Source organism: Passer montanus, unplaced genomic scaffold (assembly GCF_014805655.1).
Source record: "Passer montanus isolate IOZ18808 unplaced genomic scaffold, ASM1480565v1 scaffold10, whole genome shotgun sequence".
Taxonomy (NCBI): domain Eukaryota; kingdom Metazoa; phylum Chordata; class Aves; order Passeriformes; family Passeridae; genus Passer; species Passer montanus.
Genome location: NW_024356505.1, coordinates 19,258,628 through 19,284,695, shown reverse-complemented (window position 1 = coordinate 19,284,695; position 26,068 = coordinate 19,258,628). Strand labels below are relative to the sequence as shown.

At 40.9% G+C, this 26,068-nt stretch overlaps 1 long non-coding RNA gene across 1 annotated transcript in view; it reads left to right on the top strand.

The window, feature by feature from the left end:
* Positions 1-23,852, top strand: part of LOC120503396 — a 31,595-nt gene extending 7,743 nt beyond the window's left edge. Inside the window, exons 2-3 of the long non-coding RNA XR_005627734.1 lie at positions 23,103-23,203; positions 23,610-23,852. This is a non-coding gene — a long non-coding RNA (uncharacterized LOC120503396). The remainder of the gene's footprint in view (positions 1-23,102; positions 23,204-23,609) is intronic.
* The last annotated feature ends 2,216 nt before the right edge of the window (positions 23,853-26,068 follow it).

Below are 26,068 nucleotides of genomic sequence, written 5' to 3'. Positions count from 1 at the left end.
TGCTACAGAGATGGGTCCAGAACAACTCATTCATCAGTGCTTTCTGATGGGACAATATTTCATTGACAGAAAAGAAAAACATTTTTTAAATGGTCCTTCACAAGATGAGCTGTTGCCCCAGGCTATTTGTCATAGTGATTCATTGCAATTTCATTTCTTTTGGGAAGTGTTCTCACTGCTGCTCTAGGCCACTGTGTACCCATATCTGTCAGCTTGGGTGGAGTGACTTGCTCTGTGGGGAACTTGGTGTTGGTAGGATCCTGAGATGTATAAAAATGTGGAATTATTGATTAATTTCCTCCCCAAATTTCACATTAATTTCTCAGACAGGTGAATGCACGTGTTGTGCTTTGTTAATCAGTTTCTTATAAATATTCAAGTTTCTCATGGCTGAAACCACTGTGTTGATTCATGCTTGGTTCAAGAGCAGCTCTGAAGGATGCTGGCTGTCATAACACTAAGAATTTCAACATATGCCTCAGAAATTCTGGAAATCTGTTAGTAGCTGTCATATTTGTGGTTACTCTAGCTCTTTAATATCCATTGGCATATGTCCTCGCTAAACCAGCTGTAAATCCCACAAAGAATTTGGAAAAAAAAAGATTAAATACCTGTCCTGTCCTCTTCTCTATTCTTTCATCATTAAATTACGCTGTGTAAACTCAGCCTTGAAGATCAGCTTGCACAGAGAGGTGCTGGGGGACAGCCGTGTCGTGGGACTGAAGGTGTGCCAGAGAAGCTGCTGGCAGCGCCAGCGCGAGCACCCAGAGCTTGGAGGGAGCCTTGCACAGACAGAAGAAGCCCCATGTCCAAGCTCACCATGTCACTGCTTCTGTGGCTCAGCCAGCTCACGGGGGGGGCTCCCACAAAACACAGAGTTCCGTGGATTAATGTGGCTTGGGTGTATGTGGGAATGCCCAAGCACTTCCCCTGCAAGGGGAGAATTTAACGCTGTCATTATTGTCACACCTAGTGGCCATAGAGGTCCCAAGAGGGCTGTGCAACTCAGGTTCCAGGCACAGGTCCCTCTCCTGGTAGTCTGGTGGAAAGCAGGATCAGAGTGACTCACACATGGTGTGGTCAGAGTCCTTGTGACACTGCTGGTGTGCTTTTCTTCTCCTTGACCTGACACACCAAGGCTGCAAGCTTGCCACACTGCATTTTGTAGCTGTGGGTATCAGTGGGTGAAAGGGGGAAGTCTACTGGGCATTCAGGGTGATGCAGATGCAGTGAGGTGAGAGATCCTGTGGTGTACCTGGGTCTGGAGAAAAGGGGTATCATTACTCTAAAATCAGTACCATGAATAAAGATGAAAGATAAATGTACACAGAGGAACTTGTTCATAGCAGAGTCTGATACTGAGGGACCTCTCTGTCAGCAAGGAATTCCTTCTTTATATCTAGTGTAAACCATCTCTCTTTCAGTTTGAAGCCATTCCCTCTTGTCCCATCACTACATGCCCTTGCAAAAGTCCGTCTCCAGCTTTTTTATAAGCCATCTTTAAGCACTGGAATGTTCCCCAAAACCTTCTCTTCTCCAGGCTGAACATCTCCAGCTCTCTGAGTCTCCTTGACAGGAGATCAGCCGTGTGATCAACCTGGTGGCCTCCCCTGGACTCCTTCCAACATGTCCATGTCTTTCTGGTTCGGGCAGCCCCAGGTCTGGGTGCAGTACTCCAGGTGGGGTCTCATAAGAGCAGAGTAGAGGGGCAGGTTTGTGAAAAGTCCAAGTGCAGAAGCAGAGCACAGGCTAAAGGCTGCTGGTTTGCAGAGGAGAATCGTGCAGGTTGTGAACTGGGGGTATTTGAAGCCTTATGGAAATAACTTCATACTTTCCCAAGCATCAAAGATTATTATGTAGGGTTTAACAATGAGGGAGAAAGGAAGTTAAAAAGAGCTAAAGGACAGACCCACCCACTATTTTAAAGGTAACACAAAACTCTTTACAGTGTTCATTACATAGTCAGGTTTGACATTTCTGATGTGGTGTTCTGATGAGCAGGACTGGGCTGAAATGAACGAGTCAGGTCTGATTTGGACTGTGGTAGAACCAGGGTTTAGCTCAGTTTTCCCCATCTCTTTTAACTTGTTCCTGAATTTTGCACTTTAAATGTTTTCTGATTTGTTATAGAATAGTTTATAAGCATTCTGCTGAAGAATCTGACGTTTATTGCAAAATTCCTGTGTTTTTCACAAAAAAAAAAGCATAAAGCCAACTGAACTTGCACAAAAAGCCTTCAAAAATGGTAACTCCCCTGTTAATGAAGCTCCTAAGGAAGTGAAGCTGCACAAAAGAGTGAGGTTGCTGATGGTAGTGGAGATACTCATGGTTTTTCTGCCATTGCTTGTGGCTTGAAAATACTGCAGTTACTGTAATGTGGATTTATGGAATTGTATGAGGCTTGCCTGGTGGGAACAACTTACTGAGCTACCAGGCAAGTTTGGGTCTCCCCTTATAATCCAGATATACAAGGATTTTGGAAGGAATGCTATTATTGTGGTGGAATGCTTCTTTTTTTAAGAAATAGCATCATAGAAACATTCAGATAATTTATTTCTGCTCCCTCTTTTTCTGACCACAATTACTTCAGTGCAAACTTTGGTTACCAGGATTTAACAACGCCATGTAGCAGGAGGTGTAAAAATCCCAGCCTAGAGAAACAAAGGCAGAAGGAGCCTTGAAGTGATTTTGGTTTCTGTACTCATCTCCTGTGGCTGGAAAAGTGGGGCCCAGAAAAAGGATACTGGATTTTGGCCATGACTTATTTCTTTCAATCTTCACTCAGGGTGGATCAGCCTTTCACTGGAGGGATACCAGTTGTGGACACTCTGGTTTATATTCTTACATCATGGCAAGGAATATACAAAAAAATATGTGGAGTGGTTATGTAATCACTTCACTTGGATATGCCAGTACACTGATTTTATAGTATCTTCCTAATTATCCTCAAGATCATATATACTTCTTTTTTTTTGTTTATTTATTTTTAATTTTTTTTTTAAATAAGGATATCGTTTCTTGGGATTTTTATTGAAAATATGTGGAGTGGTTATGTAATCACTTCACTTGGATATGCCAGTACACTGATTTTATAGTATCTTCCTAATTATCCTCAAGATCATATATACTTCTTTTTTTTTGTTTATTTATTTTTAATTTTTTTTAAAATAAGGATATCGCTTCTTGGGATTTTTATTATTACAGTGAGCTTTTACTGCCAGGAGATTTTAGTTTGGTGATACATCCCTCTTATCAAGTGTACTATGGCAGCAGTTCTATCCAGACCTCCTACACAGTGAGCCACAGCCACTGGTGAAAGAAAAGAGTGTTTCAGTATATTTAGTGTTACTTTGAGATAGTGTCTTGGGGTGGATGCTGTTAATGTGGTCCACAGCCTTTACACATATAAATTTGTGTTCTGGATTTCATCTGATTCTGGGGAGACAGTCGCTATCACTGAGTATCAGAGTTCCATCAGACTTAAAACTACAATTCTTCATATTTTCAAGCTTCCCAAGCAAGGTACTACTTCATCTACTCAACTTAACACATACGCACATTCAACTTTCTAGTACTTTGTATTTTAAATAATTTAACAACATAAATTTCACTTTGACTTTTAGAAAGAATATTCCTAGGCATGTTTGGATCTGTAATTTTGGCTATCAAACCCCAGAACAAAGGGGAAGAGGTTTTCTGCAGAAGAATTTTTACATATCTATCCATACTATATATTCCAGAGATTTCACAGCTGCATAACTTCCAAGGGGAAAAGGGAGACCTCAAATCACCAAATTTAAGATCACAGAGGACATTTATATTCTCCTATGAAATGTGCAGGGGAACCACAGTTCCTGTGTGTGCTTTAATAAGACTCCGTTTGTACTACAGTTACCTATTGTACCAATTTTCTGTCTTTAAGTTTGAGTGCTGCTCAAGTATAGAGTTTGCATTATTTTCAACATAAAAGTTATAAAACTCCCTGCAATTCTTAATATGAAATTGACTCTTACAATCCTTTGAAAAATAGTGTTTGACAAAGCACATATTGTTTCTACATATTTTACAATGTGTCAAAAGGAAAATGTCCCTTGCCACTTAAAGAAAAGTCTGTCATTTTTCTCCCTACAAGATGATCAAATAATTCACCACATCTATGATCACAAGAAATGTACATTGTAAAGGGGAGAATCTGTCTGGAAAAAAACAAGAGTTAATGTGAGCCAACAGCCCACCTCACACCTCTGCAGCAAAGGCAATTCTCTGGGGGACTTGAGGACTCTGCCTTTAGAGTTTGAAAATACCTGGTATATTATCAGAGAAGTATTTTTGGTACATTTCTTCTATGACATGCTGGGAAAGTCAATTAGCCCTACTGGTTGATCAGTGCAGTGCCAGCTCATGTGTTTAATTCATGCTGGGTGTAGAGAAGGTGTCGCTACAGCAGTTAGAAGATTAATCTGCCTTAAACTTAAATGCAGTAGAAATATCACCCTGAGAGCACAGACAAGCCAAAGCAAGGTCTGGAAGAGATGCCAGCTGAGGCCAGGATTGCATCCTCAGGGAATTTCTTGGACCCACAGGCTGAGAGGCCCCCACAGCTGCTGTGGTGCCCACATGGTGGGGCATGAGCCCCTTCCCCCATGGCTGCAGCACCCACAGTGATGCCCAGGGATGGAGCTGTCCCAGTCCTGGACAGGGAGGTGGGATGAGCACTGGGCTTCCAGAGAGGCTCCATAGCTCCTGGTCCCCAGAGAGCCCCAACACCCAAAGTCTGTTCAGTCTTGTACATCTCATTTTCTGCATTTTTTTCTTGCCTTTAAAAAGAAATCGTTGTAGAGCAGCTATGATTCATGAGTAGATATTTATAAATTCATGTGGGTAAATATTTGGTTCTCTTCAGCTCTGTGGAAAACAATTAGATGATGAACAGATTGTGACTAAGTACAATTAATAGTGCCAGAGTGTGCCTTCACAGGGGAATAAATACAACAATTAGTGTCTTATTTTATCAATTGTATAGGTTTGTTTCTAATTATAATGGCATTCACAGAGCAGGCTAATACAATACATCAGCTGAATAGAAAACACTACTCATCTCAAATACCAGGACTGTGTAACTTGGGAAGAATAAAACTTACTACAAAGCAGAAACTTTTTCTGGACTGATGTAAGCTCAGAGGCCATCTCTGTTTTTTAGAAAATTGAGGACAGTTGATCGAGGGTACTTGGGATCCAAGCCTGAGCTCCAACCCAAACACCGATAACCACGAGCTCGAGTGACTGGGCTGTGCTGGGAGTCAGGAGGTGCACAACAGAGCCCTGCACCCTAGGATGCACTGCAGGGCTTTCCCACTGCCGCTGGCTGTGCCTTTTCCTGCTGTGCCACAGGAGGGAGATCAGCTTCCTCTGGGCTGTCTGTCAGAGCAGGTGCTGGGAGTCAGGGACAGCAGGTTAGGATGCAGGAAAGGAAAGCTGCTGTGTTAGCTGCTGCAGGTGCTCAGTGTCCTCAGGTGCCCCTGTGAGGTGCAGAGCACCAGACACCCAGGTAGAGAATGCCTTACAGCTGCAATGGGCTCCATTTGGCTAAGTGCTATATCTAATTTTAAATTGCAACATCACACTTCATATGGCAGAGCTTCTGTTGACTGCAGCTGCTCAGCTCTGGTGAGCCTGAGCAGATAAATTTTGGAGTGAGAGAAGGGATATCCTTGTCATGTACAGTCTCTAGTCAAATCCCATGGGAAAAGTTGTCTCAGTTCTCAGAAGGGCAAACCAGCTGTCAGGAATGACCATATTGTTTTCATTACAATTTCTGCCCTCCTTCTGCCTGTAAAAATGTTGCAACCTTTTAGATGAAATGGCCAGCTAAGATTCTGATGGCTGATGCCAGACTGTTGCAATGGAGGGCTCTGCAGGGCTCTGGATAACCTCTAAGGCAGGGTCCCACCTGCTACATCAATTGGTATGGAGAGGAACTTTGGTGGATAATCGGTCACATGTTGGTCACATAATCCCATGTTAGCTCTTGATGTCAGTAAATTTCCTTGCATTATTGGAAATAAGGGCTGTCTTGGTTCCTTTTTTATGGAGACAGAAAACGTGGTAATTTCTGATTCTCCATGGCTCTCTGGCACTGTCAGCAGCACACGTTGTTGCATTACTCAGTCTCAAATCGATCCCTTCTTTAATTGCTCTTGCACTTTCCTGTGCATTGTTATAGCACTTAAGAATTACTTCAAAGGTGCTATTGTTTTTCTAAAACGTATCTTATTGTTAAAAAGATCTGAGGTGTTCTATGCAAATGCTGCCATTCATCTTTTACTTTTAGCTGGATTGTTTTGAGCAAGGTTAGCTAGAACTTTAATAACTTAGCTACTGTTCACGTGTAGATAAAACCAAAATTTTAGGGGACAGCAGGTGATTTAATTGAAGAGCATAGCAACAAACAGACCACCAGCAGCAAAGGCAGTGTCCCTGCCACATGTCCTGCCAGCTGCCTTGGGATGGTGTTGTGAGGGAAGGATGTGCCATTGGCAAAGGAATACAAGTCATGTGCCCTGTCTGTACTCACTCAACATACTCACATCTGGAATACAGAAAGGGATCTAAAGGGACCTAAACCCCCTCCTACCCTTGCTCTTGCCCTGAAACCAGCCTCTTGTGGGGATATAGGGCAAAACCAAGGCAGAATTACATGGGCCTGATGCTCTCCATTTGCCTCTCTCTCACACGTGGTGATGATTCATCTCTTCTCAGAGACTGAAAGTTGAAGGAACACAGACTCAGAAAAAATACCAGGTGTGATGTGAGACAATAGCAGAAAACTTAAAACAAAGAAAGAAAGTTCCAGAACTTCCACCAGAAGTAGAAAAAATATATGTATACATTTATATGTATTTATGTGTATTTTCTATATACTGTAATGATTCAATGTGCAGCACCCAGTAATGACTTATTTTTGGACGTAACAAAAACCCACCTTGAATTGTATTAAAGTCTATTGTACCAAAAGTGATATTCAGACTGAAAGCTGTTGCTCAACCAGAAAGGACCTTCTGTAATTTAAATTAGTCTCAATATGCTTGAAAAAGCATATAAAAAGACTCACATTATTTTCTTAAAGGCACACAAAACTTCAGCTGATTTAGTTTAAGAAATGCAAACTTTTTTCTAAGGCTAATTTTCATGGAGGCAGGCTTCTGTAACTCTCTTCCTTCCTCCAAATAAACTTTTACAAATCTTCAGATTGGCTATTTGCCTCTGTATTTTCTGAAATCATTATTCATGTCTTCCTTATGAAGACTTACAGAAGTTTTAAAGCAGTGCATTGCTGGAACATAAATTGATAGAAGGCTTTAAACTTGAGATGAAATCTTAATAAATGGCTAAGTTCTTTTATTTGCTACAATAAAGCCATTTTCAGCTGCTTTCTTGAGGTTGTATGCATACTACCAATGCTCTCATCTTAAACTTTTTTGTCTGTATCACCTTGGAAGAGAATTGCTTCAGCTCTTGTTTACCAGAATTTTCTTTTAATCTCCTTAGATTGTCTTCCCTCTCATTGATTCTAGTGTGTTGATTAGATTTATAATGACTATAACTAGTGAACAGACTCAGATCAGACTTAATGTTTGCAGAAAGCACAAACCAATCCAGAAGACTGTCACAAGCTGGTGTTCTTATCTCCTCCTGCTGGCCCCCAGAACAAAACACAAGCAATCCTTCTCTTCACTTTAAGCAAAGCAATTCATCAGTAAACCGCAAGCAGATTCTTTATTAAACTTCATCCACAAAAGGGAACAAGCCCCCACAGTTTTCATTCTGTCTGGCCTCCTCAAAGATCAATGTGGTAGTTGCACATTTCCATCGGCTCAGATAGTAGTAGAGCTAATTCACACTAGTAGAGACATAAAAACGAAAATAAAATAAGGACAGATGAATTCTGAATTTTTTCCTGAGCCTTTTTTTTTGCTGGTATAACCCTACACCAAACACAGTGAATGCTTTGCCTATCTATAACAGCAATTCCCATCAGCACCTGGTGAACAGGTCTTTCTTCTGCCAGAGGTGATTTTGTGCTGTTGACCCAATGTAGCTAGACATGAAATTTTTAGTTGCAGTATTTTGCCTTCCCAGGGACTATAGAAGTGAGCACTATAAACCCATTAGCTTTTGCTGAACTGCTCTCTTCTATTGTCAAACGGACTTGGGCACCCAAGATCGGTTCTACTCCCCCACAAACAACTATTATGCCAACATAAATTCATTTGACTTCACTGAAGCTCCTGCCCTCACACAGCAGAGAGAGATCAGACTGGACCAACTGTCTTTAGCAATGTTTTTCTCTGTTGCTGGATAGATAGCATGTCCAAACTTTAATTTAATAAAATGAATGTATCTAGCATAAACCAGATGGACTAAGGTTTGTTGAAAAAATGGTTAGGTTATTTTTAAGGACACTGATTCACGGTCTTCCAGAAAATAATATCATTTAACAGATCTATTCTTGTTGAATAAGCAGTAGAGAAACTGAGAAGGTCAATTTACCTAATGTTGTTTTTGTTTTAGAGGTTATTTTGCTGGGTATGGAGATACATTATGCAAAAAGTGAACCTTTTATTACTTTTTTTTAGAATCACAGAATCATGTAGATTGGATGGGACGCCATCTTCTCTAAGCCTCTGCTCCTAGCAAGATCAAGGTTAGGGTGTTCAGTCTGTCCTCAGGTGCTTACAAGGATGAAGATTCCACAACTTCTGGACACCTGTTCCTTCTCTTGACCACTGTTGTGGTGAAACCTTTTGTCTTGAATGAAGTTGGCCTTTCCCTTTCTTCAGTTTGAGCTTGTTTCCTCTTTTACTGTGCAGGTCTGAGAACAGTACAAATTCATCTTCTGTATGATTTCCCCTTAAACAGCTGAAGAGAGCAGCAAAATCTCTATTTAGAATTCCCTTTTGAAGCAGACTCGGATCTCTCAGTGTTTATGTGTGTGTCCCAGGATGGTTTGGTGGTTTGGGTGGCCATAAATCCCAGGCACATGGTGTGATTCTTGGTGTGTCCTGTGCAGGGCCAGGAGTTGGATTCAAGGAATGGGGCTCTTCCAACTCTGCATGTCCTGTGATTCTTTCTCCAATATGTCAATGTCTTTTACCATGGATCACCAAACTGCTTAATTGTTTAAAAGAATTTTCTCTTTTTTAATTTTATTGCCCCCCACCCCAGCCCACATTTCTGAAAATTATGAATTAAAACCAAGTGCTGCATTTCTAAAGCTCTTCCAGCCACTAGCTACAGACAGCCACTACTCTGCTGCAACTGAGATGATGCTTCTGGAGCTTTAGGGGCTCTGAACCTAAGTGTATTGGGATTTTGTGGCAAGGTTTTTGTAGTGAGGGGGCTACAGGGCTGGCTTCTGTGAGAACTTCCCACAAGCTTCCCCCATGTTCAACAGAGCCAATCCCTGGAAGCTCCAGATGGACTTTCTGCTGACCAAAGCCAAGCCCATCAGTGATGGTAATAATGCCTGGTGATAACATATTTCAGAAAGAAAAACATTATTTCACAGAGGTAACTGTGGTCAGAGAAGAGTGGAGTGATAACATGTGAGAGGAACAGCCCTGTTGACACCAAGGTTAGCGTCAGGAGGCAGAGGAGGTGCTCCAGGTGCTGGAGCTGAGATTCCCCTGTATCCTGTGGCAAAGACCTTGGTGAGGCAGCTGCACCCCTGCAGCCCATGGAGACCCATGCTGGAGCTGATATCCAGTGCTGGAGCAGGCTCTTGGCAGGGACATGGAGACCTATGGAGGCAGGAGCCTGCAGACCCATGGACAGAGAAGCCATGGTAGGACTCTCTTCTCCCTCCTTGCTGGGATGCAGGGAGGTTGTCCCCAGTTCATGAGACCAAAGGAGAATTTTTTTGTCTTGCTAGTTACTGGTGCATCCTGTCCGGTGTTCTTGGCCAGGCTCTCAGGGGCTGGGACTTGGCTCATTCATGGGATTCCTCTTTAAAGGCTCCTCTTAGGAGCATCTCCAGCATTACACAGATCTCTGGGGCTGTGCAAGCCCACACTTGGATTTTGGCAATACAAGCCAGGGCAGACGAGGAGAGGCTGGGATGTTTTGGGACACCCCAGCTTTAGCCCACATCACGTCGCTTTGGCTTTGGCTTATAAGCCTGGCTGTGAGCAAAAATACTTCTGGCAATTAGGATTAGGAAGGCAAAATGAGGTCTTCCCACAGCAGCGAGCTTCCCAAAGCAGCTGCTGCATGGATGTTATTCTGTTCCTTGCCTATTATTAATATTCATCTTGCTTTTCAGATCTAATATTGATTAAACCTTCAGAGGTAAACAAATGAGGCAGCTTCCTTACAGTAAAAGCTAGAGAAAGGCAAGATTGGCATCCCAATTGGCATCTGTATGCTGTTTGCCTCTGTTTGAATATGATCTCTGAGCACTGGCAACATTATTCGAATCTAATAACCAAGCTATTTTAGAGTCGTGATATTCTAACAGTTCCATCCATCTCGAAGACAGGCATTTCGAAGGACTCCATTTGGTGGGTTGGCAAAGCTGCATCTGTACAGAATAAGAAGACTGCAGATATGACATATTACATTATCTCTTTTTCTCTGCTAAGGCAGTTTCAGTCCATCATATGAAAATTGTATACGTGAGCGAAGACCAAGGCACTAGATTAATAGAAATTATTTCAATCATAACACTGCCCCTATCAGGTAACTAGCACATTTACACAGGTATTTTTCATCTCTCATCATTTTGTCTTTTTTTTCCCAGCAAAGTGCCAAACCCTGCAGGCTTTGCTTGGCATCACAGGCATTCTGCAATGAAAAACTAAAGAAAGACAAGCCAACACAAAATGAGAGCTGTAATATTCACAGCAGGAAAGAACTAAAGAATATGTTCAGCTTTCCTCAATATTAGTTCAGCTACAGCAGGTGTGTTTTAGTCCCATGGTCCTGATCCCTCCTTCTTTACTCAGACAGCTTTATTGTTTTTGTGAACTGGAATCTTGAACTCCATCTGCTCTACTCAGCAGTAGAGACACATAGTAATAAAAGTGAGAGGGTGAAATGCCTGCCATGCGGGAGTGCTGCGTTTTGTGTCAGCCTGATCAAAAGCAAACTCCTTCTCTAAAACATATCTTAATTACTTATTAAATTACTTTAAAGGGCTTTTGTGAAACAAAAACTGACAGAGGAGTATCAGCTTTTAGAAGCACTTAGAAACCCATGCACTGCATAAATGCTTTCAACACATATACATACACATATATGTATACACATATATGTATAGACAGATAGATAGATAGATATAAATAGAGCTTTGAATATCACCATTTTTCCCACTCTAGGATCCTCACTATAAGAAAATCCAGATTTTGCCCACAAGACATTCAGGTATTATGGAGAGAGTTCTGCAAAAAGATTTGGGCAGCTGCACAAGTTGACCTTCTCTTTCATGGTGCTTCAGTGGCTTGAGTCCTTGCATCCTCTCTGAGGCAGAGCACCAGGCTAGGTCCCATTCCCAGTGGAGCACTGTGCTGGGAGGGATGCAGGCTGCAAGCCAGGGAGCATGGATGGCTTTTCCACAAAGTGCAGTCACCACCATGGGCAGTGCACAGCAGAGCTGATGGCAGAAGAGTTTGCAGAAAGAGTGTTGTGCTCAGGTGATTGAAAGTTTTATCATGATGTGTCCAAATGGCTTTAAGTTACGTTGGCATCCTTAGCTGGTGTTCTCTGTGTGATTTGCTGTATAACTGGAATAGAAGATGTGTCCAAATGGCTTTAAGTTACGTTGGCATCCTTAGCTGGTGATTTGCTGTATAACTGGAATAGAGCTGTGTTATAGAATTGATCTAAATACTTGTTCCAAAGCATCTTCTAGGGATGTCTCAGAAAACAGAGCAGAAAGCCTGGCTCAAAGTGTTCTGAGCAGGTCACTGCATCAGTCCCTCCTACATGAGCAAGGAGATATGGCTAAATAATCCTCCATGTTTCAGTTTAGAAAGAAAATAAAAATAAATAGGAAAGAGGCAAGAAACAATCCTTTCTAACAGAAGAGGATGACTGTTTATGTTTGTTTTCATTAAGCACTCTATTAACCAAAAATGGAAATTCAGATAGGTTAAACTGCAAATTCAGCTGGTATTTCTCACGTTGTGTCATCTAGAAAGAAAGAACTAAAAGTACAAAAAGGTAGACAAACCCAAAGTGTTTTGAATTATGTTAAAAACAAAAACAAAAAAAAGGAAGTTATTTACTTTGTACTTAATGAAGCAATCACTGGAAAAGAAAAAGCTTCTTTGGCTAATGTCTCAGCTGGGATTCTTGTAAGTGGCATTATCCCTCTTCAACCTCGCTGTTGTTTGTTTTAGAACTTTTTGATTAACAAAAAATGCATCTTTCATAAAGAAAGACACCATCTCTATGCTGGTAATATATTTTGCCATGCACTGTATAACACTCCCCTGTTGTTAATAATAAAAATTGGTACAGATTATAAGGTCAACAATGCATATCCTTTTACTGTAAAAGGTAATGGTTTCATCTCTTGCAGGGAGCGCTCTGTGTGGGACACAGAGTCTTTGGCACTCTTTGGAGCAAATTTAAGTTGTACAATAAGATAAAATACCAGTTTGGCCAGGACTTTTACATCACTTTTAGATGCTGTGGCTCACAAAGAGGCAAACAGTAATGTTGAAGTGAAAGCAGTGTTTTGGAAAAATGTTTTCTTCACAAGTCAGTAAAACTTTCAATTTCAGACCTATTTAAGTTTTAAATGTGTTTCTGAATTAATATAAAATTATACATTAAAATATGAGCAGAAGTGCTATAAAAGTCAGAGCATTTATTTAATCATTGTCAAATAAGGCCATTTGATTTTTTTTCTTCCTAATATATCTAAATTAAATTTGAAAATTCCACCTTAAAATTGAAAAAAATCAGTTTGAGGTTGAACAAACTGTTTCTTCAATCTAGACATGCATTATAGAGAAAGGGAGGAAGCTGCCTCTTACAAGACATAAAAATAAATTATTCATGCAGCCTAAATATGATGTATCTATTATTTAATATCACCCTGTTGTTTCAGTTTCACATTACTCACACAACAAAAATGCAGAAAAAACCAAATTCCTTGAAGGACAATATAAGTTCATCACATTTGATCTCATAACTAATGTAATTGTCTAATAAACTGGTGTGCCATAGATCTGTAAAGGAGGGTATGAGTAATTAGAAGTGCCGTGTGATAAATCAGGAGAGTTCTTCCCTGCAGTCCTGAAGAAGCAGCACTTTAGACTTGGTGAAGCTGTGAGCTGCTCTCACTGATACTCCTGCTGTCAGTCCAAGACAGTTCTGTTGACAGGTGGCATTGATTTTTCTAAAATGCCAGCAGGCTGACTCCTGAGTGCTTTGGCTTTGTTCTCCCACAAAATGCAACCCACAGAACAGGTCAGGAGAAGGCACTCCAAAACTGAGGAATGTGATGAGTGCTGAGGGAGTTTTGCTCTAGGGAAAATTCCTCAGAACTTGCAGAAGAGGCAGTGCTTGTGGGGAGAAGCTCAAAAAGATAATAAACTGTTTCTATTCTGATTTCTATAGAGAGTCAAAAGAAAGAGAAATTTTAAGTAAAGGTCTGCTGAGATTTGCTCTCCTCTGACTTACAAATTGGAGAGAACAACCTGTATCCTTCTCAGAACCTGGTTCCCAGTGGAAATACGTACTAATAGAAGAGTAATGGGTTGTCGTGTTCCCTGCCAATCTCTGTCTTTAATCCATAGATTTCTCATTATCTCACTCTCTTCTCTTTCCACCATTGCATTCAATCCACTGCAAGTACTTTCCTGCCTGGAAGCCAGGCATACATGGAGCAGAAATGCCTTGACTACATATTTTATGAGGGTCCTTAATCACACGTGTGGAAAATGTTTATTTTATAAGTGCAGAATTGTCCCCTGGGGATGTTTTGCTGCACAAATGAGCCTAATGAGCATTAGAAGAGCAGTTTTGTTCTGGAAAGTGGTAGGTTTATTCTTCCTTAATTTTTTAATTACAACCCCTGACCTGAATGACTAGCATGAAACTGTAAACAGATCAGGATTGCAAGCAACATGCCTTTTTAATCAGTGCCACTGAGGGGAATATAGCAATGTGTATCCCTCATGCTGCTCAGGGGTGACGCAGGGTGAACAATCGCTCTGCTGAGTGTCAACACTGACCTTCTGCTGCTCCCCTGGGAGTCCCTGTCTGCTCTGCTCTTTGCCAAGGCTCACATGCATCTCCCTGACACAAATCCCGTGTAATAGGGACACTGCAATGGGGTACGTGTAAATAAATGGATTTTGCCTCCCCGAGGAAGGGAGCATCACACAGACACATATCCAGACACAGCTCACGGGTTTCTCATCAGGTGAGATCTGTGATCAGTTGTCAGCACAGATATACAGAGATAGGAAAAGATAAAACTACAAAATGTGTTCTTGTGGTTGTACTTAACAAGGAAAACTCATCTCATCAGGCTGTGCCCATTGCCAAAGGTAGTGACTGGTCCTTCCTTATCTGTTTTCCTTCCTGTTATTCCCTCTAACTGATCACAGGAATAGTATCTTATACCACCATAAAAGACTATATAGTTATTTCATCCTGCTCTTTAAGGTTACTTGATTAGTAAGGCTATAGCATACTTTACTTTTTGCTGGATGATACAAAAAACTGATCAGCACCCAAAAAATTTCGATTTTTCTCCTCAGACCTGTAAGTCATTTCTGAGCAGACAGATGGGTTGCACCCACAGGTACCAATAGGGTGACTCCCCTGAAACATCCCCAAATCTCCTGGCAAGCATCAGCGCTGGCAGATTGATTCCTTTGTCCAGGCACCACTGTCCTTTTCGCTTGAGATCTCAGAGCAAATATCAGGCTGCTTTTCATCACTAATCTCTTGAAAAGATCCCTACAGCTTTATATTACTGCTCCTGCTTATGCTGAGAGCATGTCAGCAATGGCCATGCCTTCATATATGGATCTATTATCTGGTATATGTACCTATATCTGTTTTCTGTATATCTATTTTCATCACTCAAAAAAAAATTAAGGGAGAAGAATTTTTTTTTTTAAAGTTAGTCTTGGTTTTCATGTTACATTTTTTTAAATAGAAATATAGCAAGTGAACCTGAAGCATTAAAAAACGGGAGCCCAAATAACCTCTGATTATGTATGCATGTAAATCTATGTGTATCTCCATTTTATATGTAGGTACGTACACAGGGATAGAATCATCTATTTGGAGCTGTTGTCCTTTTGCATTTTTTGTGCTAAGGATGTGGAAATGCTGAGACAAAAGTGAGGAAGTGAGTGTGTTCAGATGGGGGCCAGAGGCTTGGCTTTCAAAGCAATTGAATCTCTTCTGTCAGTGAAAGCACAGCAGCAGTCAGAGCCCATGACAGAACACGAGTACACATATTCTGCAAAAACAGTCATTATCCAGAAAACATCAGATTTCTGCAGAGTAAATCCATAAAAAAAGAGTTCTGAAAATGGAAAGGGGGATCCAAACATAATTCTGATTTTTCTGGTGTCTTGAGAGTCCTTTTTACTGTGTATTTCAGAAAACAGCCCATTTTATCCTAGTAGGAGAGTATGTTACCTGGTGCTGACTTAGCTCAGTGCTGTTTGCAGAATAGATGCCTTTTTGTTTGGCAGTCACTGAGTATACAGAGAACACAGAGAATGGTTTAAATTGTGCCAGCTGTTAACAACACAAGAGTAATGTATCTGCTTTTTGTCCTAGCAGAACAAACCCCTAACCCCCAGTGGTTCAAGGGGCTCTTACTTTCTCTTTTACTTCTGTCCCATTTCCTTTCATAATCAAAACATCACTACATTAGATGTCATAGGTGAAAAAAGTCTGAATTTTTCAGGAAAAAAAAAGCTTAGTTTTCAAACTAAATTAACTTTACAGAAGATTGTGGAAGGGTGGTTGCTGTCTTGCTAAATCTATGTACACATCCCCTTCACAGAAGGGAAGTGCATCGTATGTCCATAAAATTTGTTTGTAGTTATTATATTCTTAACTAATATAGAGTAAGGAAAGCACGTGTTTTCCCTGAGGGAAAAAAAAAAAGAAATCTAGTTTTCACAACATGAAAGAGCTCCTTTTTTTTGGTCAGAGGCCATAGCTTATAACAGCTCAATCACCTTTTACTGTGCAGTTCTCTGGCATGTGGGTCCAGCTGGGCCCCAATATGCAGGAAGGTGGTGACTCTTAATATCAGAGACATTACAGCTGGAATACTATAGGCTGTACATATTAAGAAGAAAGAGCAGATAGTTTTTGGAGAACATTTGCTCCCTCAGCAGTACTTTTTGTGTCTTTTCATTTCTAATACTTGAAAATCCTCATAGAAATGTATTAAGAGTTCCATGTCATAAGTGCCTGTTATCTTGCTTATACTTAAATGATAGTAGGAACTTCCAGTATTTCTAACACCTTCCCTGCTGTGAAGCAGTTAATTTTGACATTTTGTTGAAGATGTGTCAACGCCTTTGATGACTTTTTATTTAGTGGAGCAGTGGCATTACTTCCCTACGTAGTACCAAAAAGTGTGAATCTCAGGATGAGACACATTTAACACAGCAGGAACTCTTGATGGGATACTGGTTGGAAAACATTTTAACATTTTCTCTATCATCTTGTGACTTAATTGTGTGGCAAATGCACACTCAGTCTGTAACTTTGTTCCACTGTAGTGTGTTTTGAGAAGACCCATTATGAAAATGCCTTTCAAGTTATAAAAGATTGAAACAGTCTTGTCTTCTCCCAGCTAGTGAGATCAGTAGATCTCTACCTGGCTATTTAAAGTGGTTTTGTGTTTCAGAGATTTGCATGTCCAGCTTCTTTGGTGGCTTCTTTTAGAGCCTTTTCCAGAAAAAAGCTGTGGTTTGGAGGAGGGGTTTGCAAAGAGCTCATGTCTGCCATGTGCTGTGTTTTTAGTGGGCAGAAAGGAACACTATAAATTACACTTTTTCACAACTACTAGGGGCTTATACCTAACATGTGTGCCAGTTGACCTTGCTATTTAAAGTGGTTTTGTGTTTCAGAGATTTGCATGTCCAGCTTCTTTGGTGGCTGGACTAACTACTAGGGGCTTATACCTAACATATGTGCCAGTTGTTGTTCTTCCAAGGTTGCCTGAGGTTGATTCAAATTCAGTGTTCACTCTGTATTCAGTATTCTGTTATGTTTCAATGAAAAATATTTGTATCAGCAGTGGGAAAAATAATAACAAACCCTGAAACTTCAGCTACTAGGTGTGTGCTTCAGTGTTCTCACTGAAACACTTAAAGGACATTCAGAACAATATTTGCATTTGTACATATCAAAGGATGGACAACCACTGTTGCCATGAAACTGTCTGCTATCCTGCAGGAATCCCTTCAGAAAGGAGCTCCAGAGCAAGATTTGAAAGCCAAGAGTTCTGTACAGTGAGTCTTCTTTTGACTTTGGTCTGAACTACAGGCTGATCACCAGACAGTGTACCAGAAAAGGGACGAGTGGCCAAGGGGAGAGTTGGAGGAAAAACAATGAAGAACACGATGAAAGCTATGCTAATGTCTTCTCTGTCTTTCTTAATATGGGCTGGGAGCTACATTAAACAAAAAAGAAAAAACACAGAATTGCAGAATCACAGAAATTCTGAGTTGGAAGGGACCCCCAAGAATAATTGAGTCCAACTCCTGGTCTAATAAACTTTACTGGGACTCCGATAGGTCCCTTAGGTGAATGAATAGGGAGCAGCCCACAAAACAGTGTGACTAGGATGCATCTTCCCAATTACACTGAAATTCAGGAAATTTTAACACAGTACTAACAGACTGAAATCTCCTAATGATGATACACCGTAAAGATTGGCATAGAATCAGATCCATTTCTGTGTTTGTGGATATCTGTTGGAACAGATATACAGATACTGTTGTTACAACAATTTTGTTTGCTGTTACTATTTCCATGTAAAAATGGAAGCATTTATCCTATTTCATCTTTGAGTGAATCTGAGCATCTCATAACCTTCAGTCCTGGTACACTGAAGACTTTATCACAAGGAGCAGATCTCTAAACAGCATTCAAGGACACGGATTGGGGTCAATAAGATGCTTTTCTGCTTAATAACTTGCTTAACCTACTTTTCATGTTATGCTTCTCTGATGAGCTACTGCATTCCTTCAATGACACCCTTCTGCCTGTATCTGTTTTCCAGAGCTCACCCATGTTTCATTTCTAGCCATTGTATTCATTTGGAGCAGCTGGATGCTAGGCACTGCAGCGTGCTCTGCTTGTGAATGGCAGGGCAGGCACTGAACGCTCGAACACTGCTCCGAGCAAACACAATGAGTTTTTAGATGGTTTGGGCATTTTGGCTCTAAGATGTGTATTTAATAAAAAGCTGCACAGGACCGAGTTTATATCTTTTCCATTATTAATGTCCACTAGAGGAATACTGCCTGAAGAAGGCTTATTGCACAAACAATTTGCCCCTGGTATGCACAGCATTTGGAAGTCCCTCAAGCGACAGAGGAAAATGCAAGTAAAGTCTTGGCTTTAAGCTCTTATTTTTGTTTGTTCATACTGAAGTAACGTGTGGTGGGATAAGTTGCTTTGTTCCTAAACAACAGTTTTAAGGCGGAAAATTTATTTATTTATTTATTTATTTATTTGTTTGTTTATTATTTTAATTTTATTTTGGGATTGCTGGTTTGGTCATTATTTTTTCCTTTTCTTGTATTTTTTTGTTGTTTTGAGAGACACAGATCTCCTTGAGTTGAGAATCAAAGAGATTAATGGCTGAAAAAGATAACCCCAAGTAGTGAAAAGTATATGTTAATACTCCAGTTTCACAAATGTCAATGGCAGCGGCCTGCCCAGGGCCATGCAGAGTAGGCTGAGGCAGGAGCAGCTCTTGGTGTTAGATTCCAGGCAAGTCCTCGCAAGGCATATGCTGGTTATTGTCAGTTTGATGGGCCACATTGCCATCTGGGGCTGTCTCCCCAGGATAAAATCTTGCAAATCCTGCTGTCAAAGAGGATTATCAAGGTGTGTCTCTCACTACTTCTTCTTCTGTGTTTATTCATGCACAGAATGCAGGTTTTCTTCAAAACTTGGTGTTTGTGCTCCAAGGAAGCAAGAAGAAAACAAGGCTGTGTGTGCTTCGCAGAAAAACCTCTGAAACTGGAAAGGAAGCTCACCCTACAGTGCACCAAAGCTGTTTCCATGCATGGTGATACATCCATTTTCTCTTGCACAGGACATGGAGTCTTGTCTCTACAGACAATGCAACGTCTCTGGCACATGGGTTAGCAAGAGCATTTGCAATTCAAGCTAAAATCTCTAAAGTGTGTTCCTTAAGGATAGAGTGCATTGTTGCTTCATTAAGTTATTAAGAGTTGTGAACTATTATTTAGTTTCTAAATAATTGTGAAACTTCCACAAACCAGAAAGGTCACATTTCCTGCAGCTCCCATTAATTTCTTTTCAAAGTGTTCACATTCTGCAGGTCTGAAATCCATGTAATTTTCAATTATATATTTCGGGAGTCTAAGTTTAGGTGTTAATTTCAATCTCATACTGCACAAAAGACAAATCTATCCCTCAAAATCCCTGGCTGGCAGTCAGATGATTCCTCTTCCTCTAAAGTAATTTTCTTACACAGTGTTAGAAAAGGTCCTTCTCTTCTGACCAAAGTTCTATAAAAAGGGCAAGCTCAAATGTAAGGCACTTCTTTCTCTTATATCAAAGTCAATGAGACAAGAGAAGATATCATTCATCAGTGTTCTGGGTGAAAGAAGATTGTCTTTGCTAGTTTGAGCTTGGGCATCTTGAAACCTCTGGAAGAAATTCCAATTTATATATTGTACCTTCTGCACATATGAAGAAGCATGCAAGCTACTAAAAGTAATTCAGAAAATATTGTTAGCAAGTCCACAGAAGCTGTTATTAGCAGGATCTTGTACAGGCAGTGTGGATATAAGATTTCAGCTTAGTTTCTGGGCCTCAAAATCCTTTACAAGCACTAATCTCTTAATCAGTATTTCCAACAACATTATCTGCCCAATACATTAATATGGCTTTATCTTACTCTGAAAGACTTTTGTAAAGAAATATCAGGTCTCAGTCTTGTCTATTCAAGCTTTGGCAGCAACAAACTGCTAATATTATTAGTACATTCTTATAAATTTTAATAAAGTGACCAACCTGTGTTCTCTGTATAGCACATGAAATTACAGATGAAACTGGATTAATTCTGGTCTGGTGTTACCATCTGCTGCATTGAAAACTTAAATTTCCATAAGCAGTCCAGCTCTTCTTATTCAGTAAACACTGAGTATTTTTAAGACCTGGCATTTAAGTAACACAATCCTCTAATCAGGCACTCATGGGAAGACATAGAAGGTTCAAAGTTTCCAGGAAGCTTTATATCTGACCCAGAGATCATCTCAGATTGTTATTTCAAGACAAGATGCTGAAACTTTCCACACATCTGGTGCAATTTGGTCATTTTTGTTTACTACCTCAATCAGACATACTATTCCATTAATTCATGTAGATTCTCCAGATATCAAGTCACTGAATAGGAGCAAAGCATTTTATTAATTATAGCTATGTGACACTTTTTGTTGATGCAGTGGCTGGTCAAAAGATATAAAAAAGTGCAAAATCATCAAGGACTGAATACAAACCCCGTGATTTTCAAAAATAACTGAAGATTCAACTAAAATAATATTGATTACCTGTAGCAAAAGAAAATACATTTCTTGTTAGTTAATCTTCGTGAGTAGCAGAGCCTAGGGGAGAGAAGCATTGCCCACAGCAGAATGTAATTAAGTTAAGGACCACTAAAGCAAATTAGATATGCAGGGGATCATCCAAAAAATGCTGATCAATGTCACTCTAGAACATTCCTCTACTGTCTTTGAAAGGTCATGATCATCAGGGCAGGGTTCTGATGATAAGGAGAAGGCAAATGTAACATCCATTTTCAAGTAGGTCCTAAAAGGGATTTATAGGCCAGTCAGCTTGACCTCAGGCCCTTGAGAGGTGAGTCCAGGCACAGGACAGACAAGAAGATAATTTGGACATCAAACATTGATTTACCAAGGACATATCATCCCTGACCAATCTAATTGCCTTGGGCTCTGGATGAGGGTAGAGTAGTGGATGCTGTTTATCTTCACCTCTAGAACATTTTGGACACGGTTTTCCACAATATGACCAAGGCCAAGCTGGTGAAATAAGGCCTGGATAAGTGAATGAATAATTCAGTGGAAAATTGGTAGGACTGCCAGTCTCAAAGGGTGGTGTTCAGCAGGCAGATTAGTGACTAGTGGCATCTTTCAGGGAGAGACACCTGGGCTGCAGTGGTTTAGGATATTTACTGGTGGTTTGGATGAGAGCATGGAGAGTGATCTCAGCAACTCAGTGGGCAAGCTGCCCCAGGGAAGCTTTGTGCCTGGCAGCAGGAACGCAGCTACACACCGGGCTGTCTTGGCAAAAGCATGGTCAGCAGGTGCAGGAAAGTGGATCTTCCTCTCTCCTCCACCCAGTGAGACCACACTTGGAGCACTGGGTGCAGACTAGGGCTCCCCACTAAGAGAAAGACATTGCCACACTGGAGAGAGTCAAGTGAAAGACACCAGGACAGGGGAAGGGCTACAGTCCATGAAGGGTAAGGAGAAGTGGGGAAGCTCCCAGCCTTTGTAAAGGCTTGCTGCTTTTCAGCTGCCCTCTTGGAAAAGACATGGAAGAGGGACCAGTCTCTTCCCAGAGGTGCATGTGACAGAGCCAGGAGCAGCAGATTCATGTTGCAGCAAGGGTAGTTCTAGTTAGGAAAGTGTTTTTCCAGTAGGAAAAATTAAAAATTGCTGTGAGGGTGGTCACACACTGGAACAGGTGCCCAGAGACACATCTGAGCAGGCATGGAGGTATCTGAGCATGCTTGGAGGTATCTTGCCTGGACACTGCCCTGAACAATCTGATCAAACTCTAAATTTGACAGAAGGGCAGAAGGTTTTGAGCAGAAGGTTGGACCAGGTAATCTTCAGAGATTCCTCTCAAAGGACAGCATTCTGGATTTTACATGCAGCAGCTCCTCAGGTATCCTTCAGGTGTCTAGACAGGCAACACTGAGTGGAGTCATCAAAAGAAGGCTCTTGGCCAGGCTTGAAAAGTAGGACACAATAGTGATCATGTGGATGATTATGTTTAGATTTATTGTAAATACTGTATCTAAATATTGTTAGAGATCAAAACTCTATCATATATGACAATAGATTATAGTATAATAGGCAATGATCCCTCCTGTTGGGTCAACAAGCTTCAGTGAGATCTCCTTGCTTTCTAAACTTCTCAGAGAAGTCTAGGTGTGGCTAGGTTCACTTAGCCTCAGATTTAGTCTACAGCCTATGCCAAAAGGGTTATAATGTAAGTAGGTTTGGCTAGAAGCATACAGGATTACAATCTTCAACCTTGCAGAATTCACAATTGCAAAGAACCTATGTAGCTACTTTAGGATTTTATCTCCATATTTGATTGGATTGATTAATTTTGCACTTCTGCTTAGCCATTCAAAAGTGAGTGTTCCCTGTCTTCAATCTGGATGTATCCTGCAACTTCCTAAGAACAGTCTGCCCAGATGTCCCAGTCTCCAGCACTAGTCTGTAGCCTTGGGCATGCTGGTGTGCACCGGGGTCAGTCACGAGCATTTCAGCTCCCCCATCTCTGGAACATGTTAATTATGTGAGCATTCAGGCAGCTCATCCTGCAATACCACTAGAGTTCTTACCTTAGGACAAAAACTTTGTCCATAAGAGACTGTGGAAAGGGAGGGGGGTGTGTATGTTTATGTGAGGGGATGTGTGTGTTTGTGTGTGGGTGTGGGTGTGTGTGTGATGCACCTGACTATCTACTCTGCAGAGCTCAGGGTCTCTCCTGTAACCAGATGGTGCCACATGCTTCAGAGGCAGGAGGGAAGCAGTGACAAAGGCAGGGCTTGAGCAGAGATTTCATCTTCCCTCCTTTTTTCCTAGGGGAAGCAACCCTGAAGAAGGATGGAAAATCAAATTGGAGCTGCTTAGCCAAGCATCAGAGCTCAGGAGAGGGATGGAGAGGCCTGGCATAGGTGGAATGGGTGAGTGGGTAGGGGAGCAGGAGGCAGGGAGGGCAGCCTGGCAACTGGCCTGGATCTCAGCAGCTGCTGTAGGAGAGCTGGGCACAGCTGGCTCCAGAAGAGCCCTGTGGATAGTTGGAGTTGCTCACACCTAGTGCATAATGCATGCAGACCACCCCGAATGAATTGTCACAGTTACACAGCAGCAGGGATTTTAATTCTTTTGGGCTATCTAATACTGCAGTTTGAAAGCCAAAAAAGTTTAGGCTTCTTTTCAAAAGCATTTCACAAGGCCAAAAGACTGAGAACACATACCGCTGAAAATTATTATGGACATTTCCATGGCTGGTTGGGTGAATCTGTGGGAGTTACTTGTCCATTACTTCCTCTCATACTTTGTGTTTATATTCTGGGTTTCTTCCACCAGGTATTTGTCCAACTGCTGTGATGTTTCCAGGTTAACCTTACTGAGAAAGAAAACTTCTCCTCTTCTTCACCATCACCATCACTGCAAGGATGCATGGGCCCTTTGGACCTGAGAATCTGAAGACCTGGTGTCTGGTCCTAGCCTGTCACTGCTGACTGGGGTGATTATATCTTGTGCAAAACACATGTCAGAGATTTCTGCCTGCAGTGCTGACCTGTACTGAATAGAGAAAATAAAGACGAAGGCAAGAGTATGTCAGGTGGAAGCATTTCTCTGTGCATGTGGGGACATTACTGGGGGCTGGGGACAAGTCACCCTGTGTAAAAAGTGATGTGGAGATGTGCAGTGGTGCTTGCCTCTGACTGTCCAGAGCGACAGCTCCTGTAAGAGCCTGGATGGAGTGACCTCCTGTAAGAGCAGTGGCATGAGACAGGAACAGCCCCTGGCATGCTTCTGTGGAACTTAGATAAAATCAAATAATAGGACTTTTTGGGAGACATGGGAAGGGAGTGGGGGAAGTGTGCTCCTTGTTTGGGATGCTAGATAGCTTGGTAAAACAGCAGGGACAATAAGAATTGCTAGAAAACACAAAGGGATAAAGTTTCTGGCAGATGCTTCTTCCTCTGCTTGCCATGGAGTTAGTTTATTATTAATACTTTGGGCCTTTCTGTTCAATTAAACATTAACTAGAGCTCAAGGCATGCAGCCTCTAAGCATGCACGCAAAGCAGGAGCCTTGCAGAGTCAGAGGGCAGAGCTGCTGCTGAGGGTAGGGCCACAGAGGGCAGAGATGCTCTAAGGAATAATGCAGCCTCATCCCTTTGGAAACAGCATCCAGACTGATGGGGATGGATGTCAGCATGGTAGATGTTCTTAACCCCTAAGATAACTAAAACTGAGGAATCTGTGGACAATTTCCTAGGGAAATTGCCAGCATTCCAGAACATGGCATTAAAAGATGATCTCAAAATCCTTATAAGTGTGCTGAAACAAAAACACTCTTCTGCAGAGAAATAGTATTTTTAGAAAACAATTCCTACACTAAAAAGAAATTGTTATTTTTACAAAGAGATGCTTCATATTGTGGATGTCTGAAAGTCTAGATACTATTTCTGAAGTATGTCTGAAAAGCTGTCAAATAAAATTTGAAGAAATTGGATCCAGTGACTGACCTTTGGTGAAAGGCAATGAAGGAATATCAGGTGCCTGAAACAGACACAGAATTTTCCTGATGAAAATACATATTTGCATGTAAAAAACACTACAAATGTTTATTAAGCATAAACACCTTTGATTACTCGGCAAATAAGCAGTATCAATATCTAGACAGATCATACACACATTCTTTAAAGTACTAAAAGCACAGGGGAAATACAAAAAAGCCTTAAGGCTATGTGTCTGCATGGCTGTGTAAAGAAACAAAAGCCATGTAAAAATAAAGAAGGATCTGTGCAGAGGAACCAAATCCTAGAGAAAAGAGAAAATGTATACCCTTCTGCTTTATTTAACTTTCAGACAGAAACTCAGGGGCTCACAGAGATACATCCATAATTCACAACTCATGAGGATAGTTCAGGAAAGTTTTTGTCTGTTCCTTGAGCAGGAAATGCAATGATGCCAGTATGGGTTTACAAATAAGTTGATCAGAGCCACTTCCTGACTTCCAGTCTGTTTTACATGAACATAGTTTTTACAACTTTCTGAAGAATATTGGCTCTTTTGAGAGACTCTGTTCTGCGATTTTGTATTCTACTCAAAGCAATTCTTGAATGAATAGATTAAAGCAGCAGCACTGGAAGGCTGCTCAGAAAAAGCCCTTGAACATATCTTTCTGTTTACTTTTGCTATTGTTAGATGATAATATTTAATTTTTTCCAATATCTGTACAAGTTATTTTTACTATGTTTGCATTAAACACCTTTAGTGTTAGCTGCGGTTAGTATTTTACTATAGTCTGGGCTGCCTGAATGATCAGTGGAGAAGGAAGAAAATAGCACTGTAAAAAGTGCAGAAACAACTTATAGGTTAATGATGCAACGCTAGACAAAAAAATTCAAAATGAGCATGCTTAATATTTTTCTGGCCAAAATTTATTTTAGCTGGACCAACATGAAAAATCAATCTTGGCAGAAATACCCAAGGTCAAAGGTTCCCCAATTTAAAGGCAGACATTGCGTGACTGAAAATTGTATTCATCTTTTGTCTATGCAATGCTACCTCTGCTGTCCTTAAGCAAAACAAAAACTAGGTAAATAAACAGAATTTTGAGAGGCTAATTCTATCTCAGGGAGGACTTTTTTATCTCTTAATGAAGTAGTTCATTATTTCTCACTAGCAAAATCCCTTAAGACTTCATATGAGAAATACACATCCAATACTCATAACTCTCAGAGTGTGCATGATACATACAGGCTAGGAAACTTGCTTTGCCTCTTTATCATTTGCAGTCAAGGGTCAATT